Below are 15,000 nucleotides of genomic sequence, written 5' to 3'. Positions count from 1 at the left end.
ACCTCTTTTCTCCAGGCAACTCTATCACACACTACTGGAGCGGCTGCTGGACTAGCTCCTGGGACACCAACAGAGGCGTGTAATTGCTCACTTAATTGGGTACAAACCAGAAATGAACAAAGGGGGGAAGGCTCAAGGAGAGACAATTGCTCAGAATCGGTGAAAACTATACTCGATACTATATTACCGGAGCTCCAGGAACTTAAGTTCTCACAACCACAAGAAATCGCAGTTCTTCATGAAAGATTAATGAAAATTGAGGGGAATATGGCACAACTGCCTATTAGATTAAAAGAGACGGAGTCTAGTATTTTGGAGCTTGAGGATAAGACTGAGACAGTGCCTTGTGGGCATCCCAGAGGGGAGCGAAGGCCAGAATGTGTCACAAATGGTGTAATCTTTGATAAAGGCCCAAGTGTTATCAGACTTTAAGGGAGATCTGTCTATCATGAGTGCTCATCAAGTACCAGCTCAGAATATACTAATTCGAAGTATCGGTGTACTCTCCTGGTGAATTTTGCTGATTACCATATTAAAGAATAAAAATAAATCCACAGCGATTGAAAACAAAGGGTTTACTTTGTCAGAAAATATCCAGTTTAGTATTTTCCCACACATGTTGACTTCTGCAGCACATCGTCAAAACGAATGCATACAACTTGCTGGCATGTTTAGAACTCAGGAACAACCAGCATCATTATTTTTCTCATTGCTATTTCTTTCAGTATATCTCCTTTTTCTGATATAGGGAGTTGAGTTATAGGGGCAGGGGGGCTCTTTTCAGGGGCCAGCTAAATGTGATAACATGGCACCAGAGGAGCTGGTGCAAGGGCGAGAGACAATGGGGGCAATTCCCCTCCCATTCGTGGTTAGCGGTCAGGAGGTTATCACTGGATCATTCGAGGGTGGATTTCACAGTGGTGGGGATCACTCTTGATAAAAATGAGGAGGTTAAAAAAAATCTGAATATAATTAATCTGAGAGGAGTGATGAGTAATAGTGAAATACAATTGTGTTATTTAATGATTCATAATTTGAAGGCAGTATCTTGCAATGCCAATGGAATAGTAAATTGTCATAAATATGGTGGTTTGCTAAGATGGCTAATATCATCCAGTCCTGAAGTAATTTATCTTCAAGAGACTCATTTAAATAGTAATAACCCAAAGGTCTATATTCCAAAGAAGTATTCCCAAGCGTTTTTAGCTTCCTCTGGGCTTGCAAAGAGGGGAGTCACAATTTTGCTGAGCAGCGGGATTGATTGGGATATAAAAGAAGTCTTCAGGGATCCTAGATGTAGATGGCTCTGGTTGAAAGTTTTGGCCTGGCGGTCCCAGTAAATCTGGTTAATTATTATGGTCCCATTAGCGGCAAGCCTGATTCGCTTACACAAGTACATGATATCTCTAAGGGAGCAGAAGGGCTCATGGTTGCTGGGCGGGGCTTTATTTATATTCAGGACCTCACCCTGGACACATTCAATCACGTAAAAAAGCAACTTAAATCCAAAACAATTTTTTTATCACTATAAAGCATGATTTTCAATTAATAGATCCTTGGCAGGAAGGTCATCCTGGACTCGCTCAATCTACTTGCTATTCACAGTGCTTTAAAACAGCGTCACAATTTTGTTTTTTTCAATATCACAGGTTATCAAGAGGGGGGTTACGATTGCTGGGCAAACACATTTTTAGCTCATTCAGCAATTTTTATTCTGATAGAGCTGGATACTTCTACTAGAGATAAGCCCAGATGGCAGTTCAATATGTCCCTGCTAACCAACCAAAGCTGGATGGCAGATAATAGAACCGTTAAGTGTTTTTTCTTGTCAATCCTAACACAGCAGCAGGATTTGTGGTATGGGAGGCCTTTAAAGCCATGGCATAGGGCACATTATATCTTATACAGTTATCCAAAATAAGCAGTGGTCCTTAGAAATAAGGAACCACAGTTGGCAGTGAATAACACTACAGAGGTATGTATCAGGAGCCTCAAGACCACTAAAAAAGAGCTGGAACAGGCCAAGCAAAATCATAGGGATTTCTTTGTACTCAAGAAAATAAATAATTCACAGTCGTTCCTGCAACAAATGTATGAAGAGAATCAGCAGATTAGAATTTTTTTTGCCTGGTCTACCCGAATTAAATGTGATAAACAAATAATTAGACATATTGAGAACCAGGATACTCACTTCTGATTTACTCAGGATAATGATGCTGTCTGGTTTTTTTTGCAGCTTTACAGTAGAATATATGAGAATGCTTATCCCACTACTGAACAGTACTATAGCTCCATCCATTTTCCCCAATTGCCAAGAACTCATATGGATGCAATTTTAGCAAAAATAAGTCTCCGAGATTGCAGAAAAGCTTCAGAAAAGCGCTAATGCAAAGGCATGTGGGATTGACAGCTTCCCATTAGAATTGTACAAGGCCTTTGAAAGGGATTGGAACCATTTTTGTTAGATTTGTTCAATGGTATAGTGAAAGGTGAGGAGATCCCTTCCATCTTCAAAGAATCCACCATTGTTAGCTTTCTGAAGAATGATAAATCCCCGACTAATGCCAGATTAGAAATTACTGCCAAAAGTTTGTGCTGCTCAAATTATCCCTGCTGCTTAATTACTAATCCACAGTGATCAGAGTGGATTTGTAGCTAATAGACTAATGGCATCAGATACTATTTTTTTTAATCCATGTGATTATTTTTCACACACTCGAACTGCAGCAACAATAATACTGATGAACGCATAGAAGGCATTTGATTTCTTTGATTGAGATGCCTTGTTCTATAGCTTGGGTCAATTTGGATTCCCTGCTCAATTTATAAGGATGATCAGGAATTTATATCAAGGGCCACAGGTCAAGATAATCATTAATTCTAGGGTTGTGGGCTACCTGATTATCAAGAGAGGTACCCGACAGGGTTGACTTTTATCTCACATTTTATTTAGTTTTTTTTATTGAGCCACTCGCTATAAAGATCCACAGCATGTGGAGGGAATATGCTCACCAATTGTAGGTATGCCCAACATAAAGTTATTCACAGACAGTATCAATTTATATTTAAAGTTGATGAGATAAATATATAAGGGGTATTCAGTTTGATTAAAGAATTCACAAATATTAGTGGATATAAGATTAATCACAGCAAAACAGAGCTGCTTCTGTTTAATGCATCAGTTAGTGATCTTCCTGGTTTTTTTAAAGCAACAGACTCGCTCACAGTGACCAATTCGTTATTTAGGTATTTTAGTGGCAAATGGTTACAAGCAGTTTTTTCAATTAAATTATACAACTATGTTAAGAAAAGTTCAAGCACTATTGGAAATATGGTAGGTTCTTCCATTGACATTGATAGGGAACGTCTCTCATGTCAAGATGTCTATTATTTCCTTTTTCTTTTAAGCAATGTACCTATACAAATTAGTAGCTCTTATTTCTTGGAACTAGACTCCCTTGTTAGAGGCTCTGTATGGAATAGGAAAGCTCCTAGGGGGAAGTACTCAATAGTGCAACCTGATAAGACCCTAGGGGTCTAGCACTTCTCCATTTTCATACATATTATCAGTCGGCCTTGCTCGACATCATGGCATGATTAGTTGATGACAAGGAGGTGCTCAAAGTTTTTTAGTTGCGAAACATGGTCCAAAAATCTGTCATAATTCTCTTAGCTTTGAGCAAATCTGCAAAACTGCCCAAGAAAACTCACTGTAAGTTCATCCAGGAGCTACACAGCAGGATTGATGTCCTTTTCAGTTCCCGCTAGATTGTAGCTGGCTAAAGCTATCTTAAGTTGCAGGAATGAGATTATTTTGGGTTAAATCTATCTAGGGCAGCAATACGTTTTTGGAATTCCAAGGGATTTAAGGAGCTGGCTGATCTTGCAGTGAGGGGCAATGATATCAAATGGGACAAGATCGTATTGCAGCATGGGGTACACTTTAGCCAGTTTTTCCTAAGCTATGGACACATAATTTATTTTCTATCTACTATCATACAACAAGCAAATCAAGAACGCCATCCTATCTGGTGTGCGCTAGCAAGGAGCAAGCTTACAGGCATTGGCAACTGCTTCAGGCTGCTTAGTAAGCATCCGGCTCAAGAACTGAATGCCAAGTTCCTGGAAAAAACGTTTGAAAAACTCATTGTAGGTTCTCCGAGAGGGGTTAGCAGCTAATTTCTGAGCTTGAGCATAAAACCCTTAGGGCAGCAAACTATAAAAGAATGTCCTTCTTGTCCCACTGGATGGCATACTAAACTCCCCAAGCGCTCCATAAACTGTTCCTCTTAGTTCCTGATTAGTGCTTTGGCTGCCATCAAGCAGGCAGGGGATTGGTTCCATATTTTCAACGCATGCCAAAACTCTCTCAGTCCAGGGAGGAGAAATTTACAGTTATCAATAAAGTCAAGGGTGGATGTAGAGGCAAGTGTTGTGTTATTTGTGACAGCTAAGGAGACCTGTAAGATACACAAATATTTTATATCAATTGCATTAATGATAGCTCACTCCTAAATATTACAAAATTGGAGGCTATGGCAGGTTTAAACCGTTCCAGGGTGTTGGGCAAAAATGCTCAGGACTAAGCAGTTTGAGGACGCATACATGAAGAGAGTTGGAAGTGTTAAGAAGTTAACAGCTATTTAGCAGCAATTTAAATCCCTTGAATGTGATGAGGATGAGAATTAATCTTCTTTGTTCTCGGGAAATTAACGGGCTACAGTGGAACATAACAAGCACAAAGCACTTTTTCTGTGTTCTTAATTTAATTCTAATTGTAGGTTATTATTATACTTGCTTATTTGCACTTTGCAAGAATTAAGTATTAGCACTTTTTCGTGAAGTGGTTTCAAATTTAAGGTTTCCATTTTTTATTGCTAATTTGCACTATTCATTAACCTAACTGAAGCTATGGATATCACAGCAAATTTACAATCTTAGTTTTGCAAGTATGAAGGCCCATTCAGATAAGTTTTTAGTCTTTTTAAGGATAGTGCTATGGCCAGACTTTTTCCCATTAGGCTTTTTTTTTGATGCACAAATTTCCCCGATTTGTCAATAACGACTCCAAGATATTTATACTTGTCTGTTTGAACAAGTTGTGTCTTACCCCAAAACCACGCTCTCGTAGGTGCCTTAGATCTAATTGACAATGTTCATGTTTTACCAAAGTTCGCTGTCAAGGCTTTGGTGGCTGAATAGTCTCTGAAGGCCAATTTCCATATGTTTGATCAGTACGAGGTCCTCAGCGTACATAAGGTACAGTAGTTCCAAGTCCCCAATTTTTGGGGGGTGTGAGTTTGTGAGTGAGCCCACCATGTCTGCTACATAGAGATTGAACAGTATGGGGCCCAGAACACAACCCTGTTTTAAACCTTTGGTAGTAGGAATCCACCTTGACAGATGAGTACCTGTACCCAATTTTATCTGGACCCATGTGTCTGAGTGGAGGGCTATTATCCGGCATAAGATTGGACGTGGAAGCCCCCAGGTTTAAAATTTCCTACACAACAGATTCCACTCCACTTGGTCGAATGCAGCCTTGAGGTCAACAAAGCATAGATGGTGCTGACATTTTAGTGTTATAGTTTTGTCGATTAAGAGGGCAATGGCCATAATGTTCGTAATGGTGCCAGTCTGTTTGGAAAACCCTGTTTGATCATGGGGATTAATCCTTTTTCAGAAGTCCATGCACGCAGATGGTCCAGTAACAGGCGTGCAAAGTACTTTGCGTCATTGTCAATTAAGGCAGTCAGGCGATAGCTATTGGGGAGTGACCTGTCCCCTGTTTTAAAATTGGGGGAGATGATGGACCTCTTCCAGGACTGTGGGATTGTTCCAGTCAGACCTATTTCCAGGTAGAGAGGTTCAAAAATCTTTTCCCAGAAGGGGCTTTTATGCTTGAAGACTGCAGGAGGAAGTCCATTCGGGCCCGGGGCGCCCTATCTCCTGCCCTTGGCTATCTGATTTTTTATAGTAACTGAGTCAGTGAGTAGTATAAACATGGGGCCAGATGTACGAAACGTTTTTGCACTCGCAAACCGTGCGAATCACAAAAATCGGCCGTTTGCGAGTGCAAAAACGTGGTCTGCGAAGCATGAAAGGCATTCGCAGACCGAAAAAAAGAAATCGCAAAAATTGCGATTTTTTGCGGTGCGACCGGGTTTTGCGAGTCGCATTTTGCGATTCGGTATTTCCAGTAGGAAATTGCGAGGAGCAAAATGCGAATCGCAAAATCCAAATCGCAAAGAGATGCATCAAAAAATCGCAATTAGCGATTTTTCGCAGAATGGCATTTTCCACATGCAAAATACCACTAAGTGAAAGCAGGTGGCAACCAGGTGCAACCTATATAAAGAGGCCCAGAATGCCTCAGACTCTCTACCACAATGGCTGCACGCTACGTCATGGCGAGGAGGATGAGGATCTTGGCAGGTTTGAGGAAAGGGAGGAGGAGACAGGAGCGCATTTTCAGAGTGAGCATTACACTTTTTGACCAGACAGAGGAGGAAATATATGAGAGGTATAGGTTGAACTCAGCCATGATACTTGACCTGATAGCTGAGCTACAACCCATACTGCAGCGCAGAACACTAAGGACACGTAGTATCCCCACCCATGTGCAGGTATTATGCTCCTTACACCTACTCGCCTCAGGGAGCTATCAAGGGGTTATAGCAGCGGCTGGGGGGGTCTCACAGAGCACCCTCTCCAGATTCTTCAATGCATTTATCAACGCCATGCTAAGCAAACTGCAACAGTACATCAGATTCCCCCACACCCCACAGGAAATACAGCAGACAAAAATTGACTTTTATCAGATAGCACAGTTCCCCCACGTCCTAGGTGCCATAGATGGCACACATGTGGCAATCTGTCCACCTTCTGTCACAGAGTATGTGTACCGAAACCATAAACACCAACATTCCATGAATATACAGGTGATATGCAATGCCTCCTACATCATAAATGATCTTGTGGCCAGGTACCCAGGGAGCACACATGATTCATACATCTTTCGCCACAGCGGCATTCACACAAGACTGCTAGCTGGGGAGTTTGGTGAAGGATATCTACTAGGTAATGTCACTCTTTACAATGGCGCATAGATAACAAACCCTTGTCAGATGTCTGAGGTACTCATCAAACCTTCTGTCCCTTTCAGGAGACAGTGCCTATGCAGTGCGCACCTACATGATGACGCCCTATCTCAATCCCACCACACCGGCAGAACGGAGATACAATGCAGCACACAGGGCAACCCGCAACGTGGTGCAGCGCACATTTGGCCTCCTGAAGAGTCGCTTCCGTTGCCTCCACAAGAGTGGAGGGGCACTACAGTACAGTCCAGAAACCACATGTAGAATAGTGGCTACTTGTGCAATCTTGCACAATATAGCAACAACCAGGGGCATACCTATAGAAATCAGTGACACTGAATCAGATGAGGATGACGATCCCATACCACCTCTACAGCCAGCAGACAAGACCAGTGCAGCAGAGGGACGGCAAAGGCGTGCTGACATCGCACACAACCATTTCAGACATGAGTATGTACAATCAAACTCCACTAACAACTGTAGCAGTAGTGATAGAAATATTTATTCCCTTACGTCAGGTTATAAATTGTGATGAAAGAAGTAAAAAGGTGAATGATAAAAATGAAAATCAACAAATGAACTGAGTCCCACACTATTACTTCATAGTGGGGACACCAGAGTCAATGCGGCAAGAGTCACTTCCTCCTCCCTCGCACACCACTGGGGTGCCCAGTTGACTCACTGGCACCCTGAATGTCAGCCTCAGTGGCAGTGCTGCGCCTGGCACTGCGCCGTCTGTGGTCAGAAGCAGGTACGTGCACACTACTGAGGCTCGAGGTGTCCTCCGTGTCCCCCAAGGCAACCTCACTGTAAGTGGCCTACCTCTGTTCTATTACTAGTTCTATCACATTGGTGATTTGGACAAGGCCCTGGACCACATCCCTGCTGGTGTGTGCAGCCTCCACCTGGGCCGCCACAGCACGACGGGCGATGAGGGCGGTGGAGTTGGCCATACGATTTGAGGACCTGCAGTAGTTCGCAAACATGGTACGAAAACGGTGCTCGTGTCTGCGTCGACTCAGTCTTTTGTGTCTCAGCTCCTCAGACAGGTCACGCACTGCAGTGGTCAGCTCCCTAGTGTCCTGGGAGGCCTGCACCTGTCCCTCACGCAGCTGGTTGATATTTTCGTTCAGGGTGTCAAGTCTCCGATGTAGGCCAACCATATTTCTGTTGTGGACTCTAAGGTTCCTGTCCAGACTCTGTATTATTCTATTTTGCAGGCGCTGTTGCTGCAACATAGCAGCCTCAAGTCTACCAAACAGGGATGTACCCTCAGCTGCCTCCTGCAGTTGCTGTTGGGACACTGGGGCACTTCGACGATGCGCTGAATGACCCCTTTCCTCTGGCACCTGGCTGCGCCTCCCGGATGCAGATGGTGTGCCTGGCCCCTCCTGCTGCACATCGGAGTCACCACTGAGGTCTGGAAGTGGCAATGGCCTGGGCCTGCGGCACACAGTTGAGAGATTGATGGACCCACTGGTGTTGGTGTCAGAGGGCAGCTGTGTGTCCGTCTCCCCTACACACGCTATTGCTGTGGCTGCTGTGCCAGGCCCACCTGCAACAACAATATGCAGCATGTCAGTTCTGTATGTTACATTCTCTGTCCAGAAATGGCAATAAAGCTATAGGTACTGCTCTACATGGTGTAGTGTGTGTTGTGTTACCTTGGGTGTCACTATGCTTGCTTACATTATCATGCCACTGACTGTACTAGTTTGTGGACCACGACTCCCATAATGCATTGTTGTGCTGCTACAAAGATGTGGAGTGGACTACTTCACACACTACTTCACATTACATGCTAATTCCTAAGGGGCTTTTATGCATGCACATATTGGGTTCACACGACAACATTGCACTTACCTTAGCTGGTACTTGGTTCAGCGGAGGTGTCCCCTGTCACTGCTTCCGGTAGGAGTGTTGATTCCACCAGGTCCTCCAGTGGTGTGGCAGGTGGCTCGGTTGGTGGTCCTCCTCCTGTGCTCCTGGCCTCTGCAAGTCGCCTTGCCACCCTCTACTTTGCCCGGACCGCAGGTCATACCAGCACGCCTTGATTTCTTCAATGGAGCGCTGTGCCACTCCAATTGCGCAGATCTTACTTTGGATCTCCAGCCAAAGTCTCCTCTTCTCACTCTCTGGCACCTGGAGGGATGATTTGCCAAACAGGCGGTCATGACTCCTCACCACCTCTTCTGTTAAGACCTCCAGCTCCTGCTCACTGAACTTCAGTTTGCGCCTCCTCTCCTGCTTCTCAGATCCTGGACCTTGGGGCTCCATTGTGGCTCAGGTGATGCTGCTCCTTCACAGTGCTGCTCACAGTGGCTGGGCTGCTCTCACTCAGGATGCTGGTTTGGGTGTGGCACCTGTAACTGCCTGGGATGACTCATTTCCTGCTGATGAGTCATCAGGCACCTCCAGGTGTGCATTCTCGAACTTTCTCGCATTTTGCGATTTTTTACCGAATCGCAAAAAAATCGCAAATTGCGAGAATGCAAATTGCGATTCGGTAAATGGGCCTCGCAAACCAAAAATAGCAATTTTTAAGAAATCGCTAATTCCGAATCGCAATTTTGTTACATGGCCAATTGCGACTCGGAAATAGCGATTTCTTAAAAATCGCATTTTGCGATTCGCAGAGCCCAGTTTTCATACATCTGGCCCATGGTCTCTAAAGAGGGCCTATGTGGGAGAAGAGTACCTGGCAAAGTCTTGCTTTGTGTGGCCATGCTGAGTGATGTCTGGCCATTGAAATGGACTCCTAGATATTGGGCCCATACAGCTTCTTGTATATGTGATATAATGTTGCCATGACATGGGCATGTAATGTTACATATTGTACGCCAAAAGCATGTGCTGTCATTGCTCCTTGCCTCCAAGTGTAGCTTGGCCAACAAGTCTTCACTGCATTTCCTATTGATTGCCCATTTTAGCTTGTTCAGGGACTGTTTGTGATGCCTTAAGGTTGCCAGAAGATCTGGATTCTCAGGTCGCCCACAGAGACGCCTTATACTGGAGTTAATTTTTCTCTTTACATCATGTAGTGCTATCCTGTGGGCATGTGCCAAGTGGGTTAAGGCTGAGGGAGGTGTCAGTCGCCTGTCTGTGGTTGGCTCCGCAAAAGTTCCACTAAGCCTGGTTGTGAGTTGTTCCCATGTCTGCACTTCGCTATCATTGTTTATTCCTAGTTCAAGTGCAAGATCCTGCTTCAGTGACAGGATCCATGTTTGATTGCCCACATTTGACCCGTTTGCAGTTTGTGGTGAAAGTTGTTATATGTGAAGTACTCTTTCCTCCATTCTGGTTATCTCCAGGTTGATGGATATTTCACATGGGCAGTGGTCACTCTCACTCCTATTGCCTAGATGGTAGGAGGCTACTTGTTTGAATAGTGGTAGGGTGACAAATGTGTAGTCAATTGTGGTAAAGGCTGTAGTGGAAAAGTATGTTGCTGCCGGAGGCGAGTCCTCAATAAATCTACCGTTCAGGGCTCTTAGCTGTAACAATTCTAAGCCATTGAGCAAAGAGCTGCTGATCTTTTCGTGGGATGGCCATGTTTGTTGGCCCCCTGGTTAGGAAGTTCCCAAGCGCTGGAAAGGGCATTTGAGGTTTCATCTGTGGAGGATCCTAGTAGATGCAGATTGAAGTCACCCGAGACGATGATATCAACCATATCGGCTATACCACCGCTGCTTATGTAACTCTTGAGTAGAGCGACCAGATTATTGGCATCACTAGATTTTAGTCTGGGGTGAAAGTAAGTATTTACGAGAACTATCTCTGCTGTAGGCACACTCTTCATGGCAGAAATTATCATGATATTGGTAGAGGAGCAGGTGGAGAGCAAGGGGGTGACTCTGACCGATAGTGTTAAAGAGACATAAGTGGCCAGGCCACCTCGCGGGTGACCAGACTTTGCCTTCCTGGTTACTGGGGTGATGAAGCACATATAGCCCTGCAAGTGGAATGGTTCATCCAGCCAAGTCTCCTGCATTAGTATAGTGTCAAAGGTGCTGATGTATTGAATGAAGTCATGGTCCAAAGCTTTAGAAAGGAATCTCTTTTGACGATATAGGGCCCGCTTTTTATTTGAGGTTTGTCACCCTTTCCTGTTGCAGTTGTTGATTGTTTTTTAAAACCACCTTAAGTCATTGGTGTTTAAAGAGAAGTTAGTTGAGGGGAAGTTTTTTCAGCCGGGAGTCCCCCTAGCAGTAGAGAAGGAGAACATTATTATGTTTTTAACATTTCTTAAATTGTTTTATATACAGTTTCAACATCATTTTCACATATTTTTTTAGCGTATATTCACAAACTTTATGACATGTTTTACATTTGTTAAACATTTTTACATTTGTTCCCATTCATTTCTTTGGGGAGGTAGTCTTTTTTTTAGTTTAATTTAGCAGGCATTTTATTTTAGTGCTATCTGTAGCCTGTTGGTGTCATTGTTAGTCTATTTTCTTGGATCCAGCTCTCAGTAATGTGCTGCTCTTCATCAGAACAGGTAAACTTTTTAAAAAGATTTTGTAAGAGTTTTGAAGGTGGGGGTGTAGGGGTGAGGTCTAGAGGTTAGTTATGGTGTTGTCTGTGGGTACATTTAGTTATCCTAATAGTCTTGCTTTTACTACTGTTTAGTACGATGTTTTTCCGGACTGTTTTAGTAATGTATCATTATGTAGTTTCATTATCTCATTTTACATATTTTATGATGATTAAAAGTATTGCATAAGCATTTCGGGAAATGGTATGGGTTTTGTGGTTGGGTTTACTACTTTACTTTACACATTTTTGTCAACAAGCATCTCCTGTGGGCATTGGGAGTTAACATTTGTTTTTTTTTAACCCCTTGGGTGCCCCGGACGAGCTGGTATCGCCCTACGCACCGGGCACGAGACCAGCTTGTCCTGCTATGCGCCTACTTTTTTTAGGACACCAGGGAATTTTTATTTTTTTATACTAATGCATAAGGGGAGCGGCCCTTTGGCAAGGGCCATTCCCCAGGGGAGGGCAAAATATTTTTAGGTCTTTTCTGCTCCCCCGGGAGGCAGATCAGCCCAATATAATTAGGCAGATCTGCCCCCGGGGGCGGAAACCTCTAGACACCAGGGATATATATATTTTTTTATTTACTTTATGTTTTTATATATGGGGAGCGAACCCTTAGACAAGGGTCGCGCCACTGGGGGGCAAATTGTATTTAGCCCATTTCTGCCCCCCTTTGGAGCAGATAGGCCTATTTTTGTTAGGCCAAATAAAACCTATAGACACCATGGATTGGTGTGTGTGTGTGTGTGTTTTGTTTGGGGGGTAGCCCCTTTGGCAAGGGTTTCTCCCCATGGGGGCACTTTACCATCGGCCATAACTGCTCCTCTTGGGGGCAGATTGGCCTATTCTTGGAAGGTCCATTTGCCTCCAAGGGGGGCAGAAAGCCCACCAGAGACCAGGGAAAATTTGTTTTTCAAAATAAGGCCATTCCCCCACCCCAAATAAATGGGGCCAAAGTTGTTCTGCCCACCAGTGGGCAGATTGGGCAGTCATCCCCAATCCACACCCCGGGGATCAGAAAGTCTACTAGATGCCAGGGAATAAAAAAAATAAAAATGAATAGAGGGGTGGTGGCTACCAACCAGTATGGGCCTGGTTATGCCCCCACCTAAACTGAAGAGGCTAACAGTCTTTCAGCTCTCCCCCGCACACTAAAACATCTTATCCCATGGCAAGCAAGAGGACAATTGATTATTTTTGTTTTTTGTTTTACATTTGTGCCATGAGAGCTTGGTAACTCTCAAAATCGTCCCACTTGGAATGGTGAGGGCTGCACTTTTTCTTACTTTGGGACGCTGCCATGTAGAAAAATCCACAAGACCTAGACACATCTGAAAACTAAACATCTAGTTGATTCCAGGGAGGTGTGCTTCACATGCACCCCACACCATTTCCTTACCCACATTGCCCTGCAAACCTGCAACTTTGCTGGAAAGCAAATATTTTTCCCACATTTTTGTGATGGAACCTTCCGGAATCTGCAGGAATCCACAAAATTCCTACCACCCACCATTGTCTCATCTATACCGATAAAACTTCTGCTGTACTTGTCAGCCTAAAAATGTTTTTTTTCAAACTGCCCTTTTGGACCCACTTTGGTTCCCCCTCAATTTCGATGTGTTTTTGGCTCTTCCCTGTCACAAACACTTGGCCCACCTACACAAGTGAGGTATCATTTTTACCGGGAGACTGAGGGGAACGTTGGGTGTTAGGAAAATTTGTCCCGGTGCAGTGATCCCACACAGAAATGTGGGAAAAGTGTGATTTTGTTTAGCTGAATATGAGGTTCGCTGAGGATTTTGGGTAAGAAAACATTGGGGGATCCACCTCCCTTGACTCCCTCAGGTGTCTAGTTTTCAGAAATGGCTGGGTTTGGTAGGTTTCTCTACATGGCTGCTGAGCCCAGGACCAAAAACACAAGTGCCCCCGCAAAAACAGGTAGTTTTCTATTTGATAATTTTGATGTGCCCAGAGAGTGTTTTGGGGCATTTCATGTTGCGAGCACAAGGCCTACCCACACAAGTGAGGTACCATTTTTATCGGGAGACTTGGGGGAACGCTGGGTGGAAGGAAATTTGTGGTTCCTCTCAGATTCCAGAGGTTCTGTCACCGAAATGTAATAAAAAGTGTTTTTTTAGCCACATTTTGAGGTTTGCAATGGATTCTGGGTAACAGAACCTGGTGAGAGCCCCACAAGCCACCACGTCTTAGATTCCCCTAGGTCTCTAGTTTACAAAAATGCACAGGTTTGGTAGGTTTCCCAGGTGCCGGCTGAGCTAGAGGCCAAAATCGACAGGTAGGCACTTTGCAAAAAACACCTGTTTTCTTTGAGAAAATTTGATGTGTCCACTTTGTGTTTTGGGGCATTTCCTGTCGCGGGCACTAGGCCTACCCACACAAGTGAGGTACAATTTTTATCGAGAGACTTGGGGGAATGCTGGGTGGAAGGAAATTTGTGCATGAGCTTCTATGTCTCTATAACTTCCTTTCCATTAAGGTACACTATAAGTGCAGGCCGGTCCTGGAAAACATGGGACTTAAGACCCAGTTGAGCAGGGCTACTAGCTCGATTATGGTACCACCTAAATATGCCGAGTTTGGTGTCAAACAACTTGCCTTCTCCCCTCCAATACGGATCTCATATTGAGTGAATGGTTTGGGACACATTTTTAATGTCCCATCCATCATCCAAGTTTGACAATGGCTTAGTTTTAGGAACTTATTTGCTGTAGAGAATATTAGAATTTGTTTCTCATTGTTTAGTTGTCATATAAAAGGAAAGATTGTTCATTATGTGTCATTGTTAAATGATGAGGTATTTATATGTCACAGTATCTTTTAGGGACAGGAGAAGTAACGCTGGTGACTTTTTTAGTTTGTTCTGTTAAATGTTTCAAAGTAGGTATAGATGGTAGTTGGCCTATGATGGACTCGGGGGACTTTAGGCAGTACATACTTTAGGATTTTGGTTGTGAGTTCCTGAGACCTAGTGCTTACCTCTCTTATATCCTCTGATACCTCCCTTACTTCTATTTCTGTTACGTTTGGGGTGTGGGGGTGTTCTCATACATGAATTACAATATCATCTTTTGTATTTGCCTTCCCATGGCATGCGTTAGAATAATTTTTGGTACATTCTCATTTTCTGTCAATGCACTTTCTTAGTTGGAGGTGTAACCACTGTGACTGAGGACCTGATTTAGATTTCGGCAGACGGGTTAATCCCTCACAATGATGATAGATATCCCATCTGCTGAAATCTAAATCAGGCCCTTAGTATTTGCTTTTCTTTCTAGGATCTTGTATGTGTATGTGTATGCTGTGTCATCAAATATGAAAGCAGTGTAATAGTGTAATT

Source organism: Pleurodeles waltl, chromosome 10, assembly GCF_031143425.1.
Source record: "Pleurodeles waltl isolate 20211129_DDA chromosome 10, aPleWal1.hap1.20221129, whole genome shotgun sequence".
Taxonomy (NCBI): domain Eukaryota; kingdom Metazoa; phylum Chordata; class Amphibia; order Caudata; family Salamandridae; genus Pleurodeles; species Pleurodeles waltl.
The sequence above is the reverse complement of the archived record's forward strand: the minus strand, read 5'-3'. Positions refer to the sequence as shown.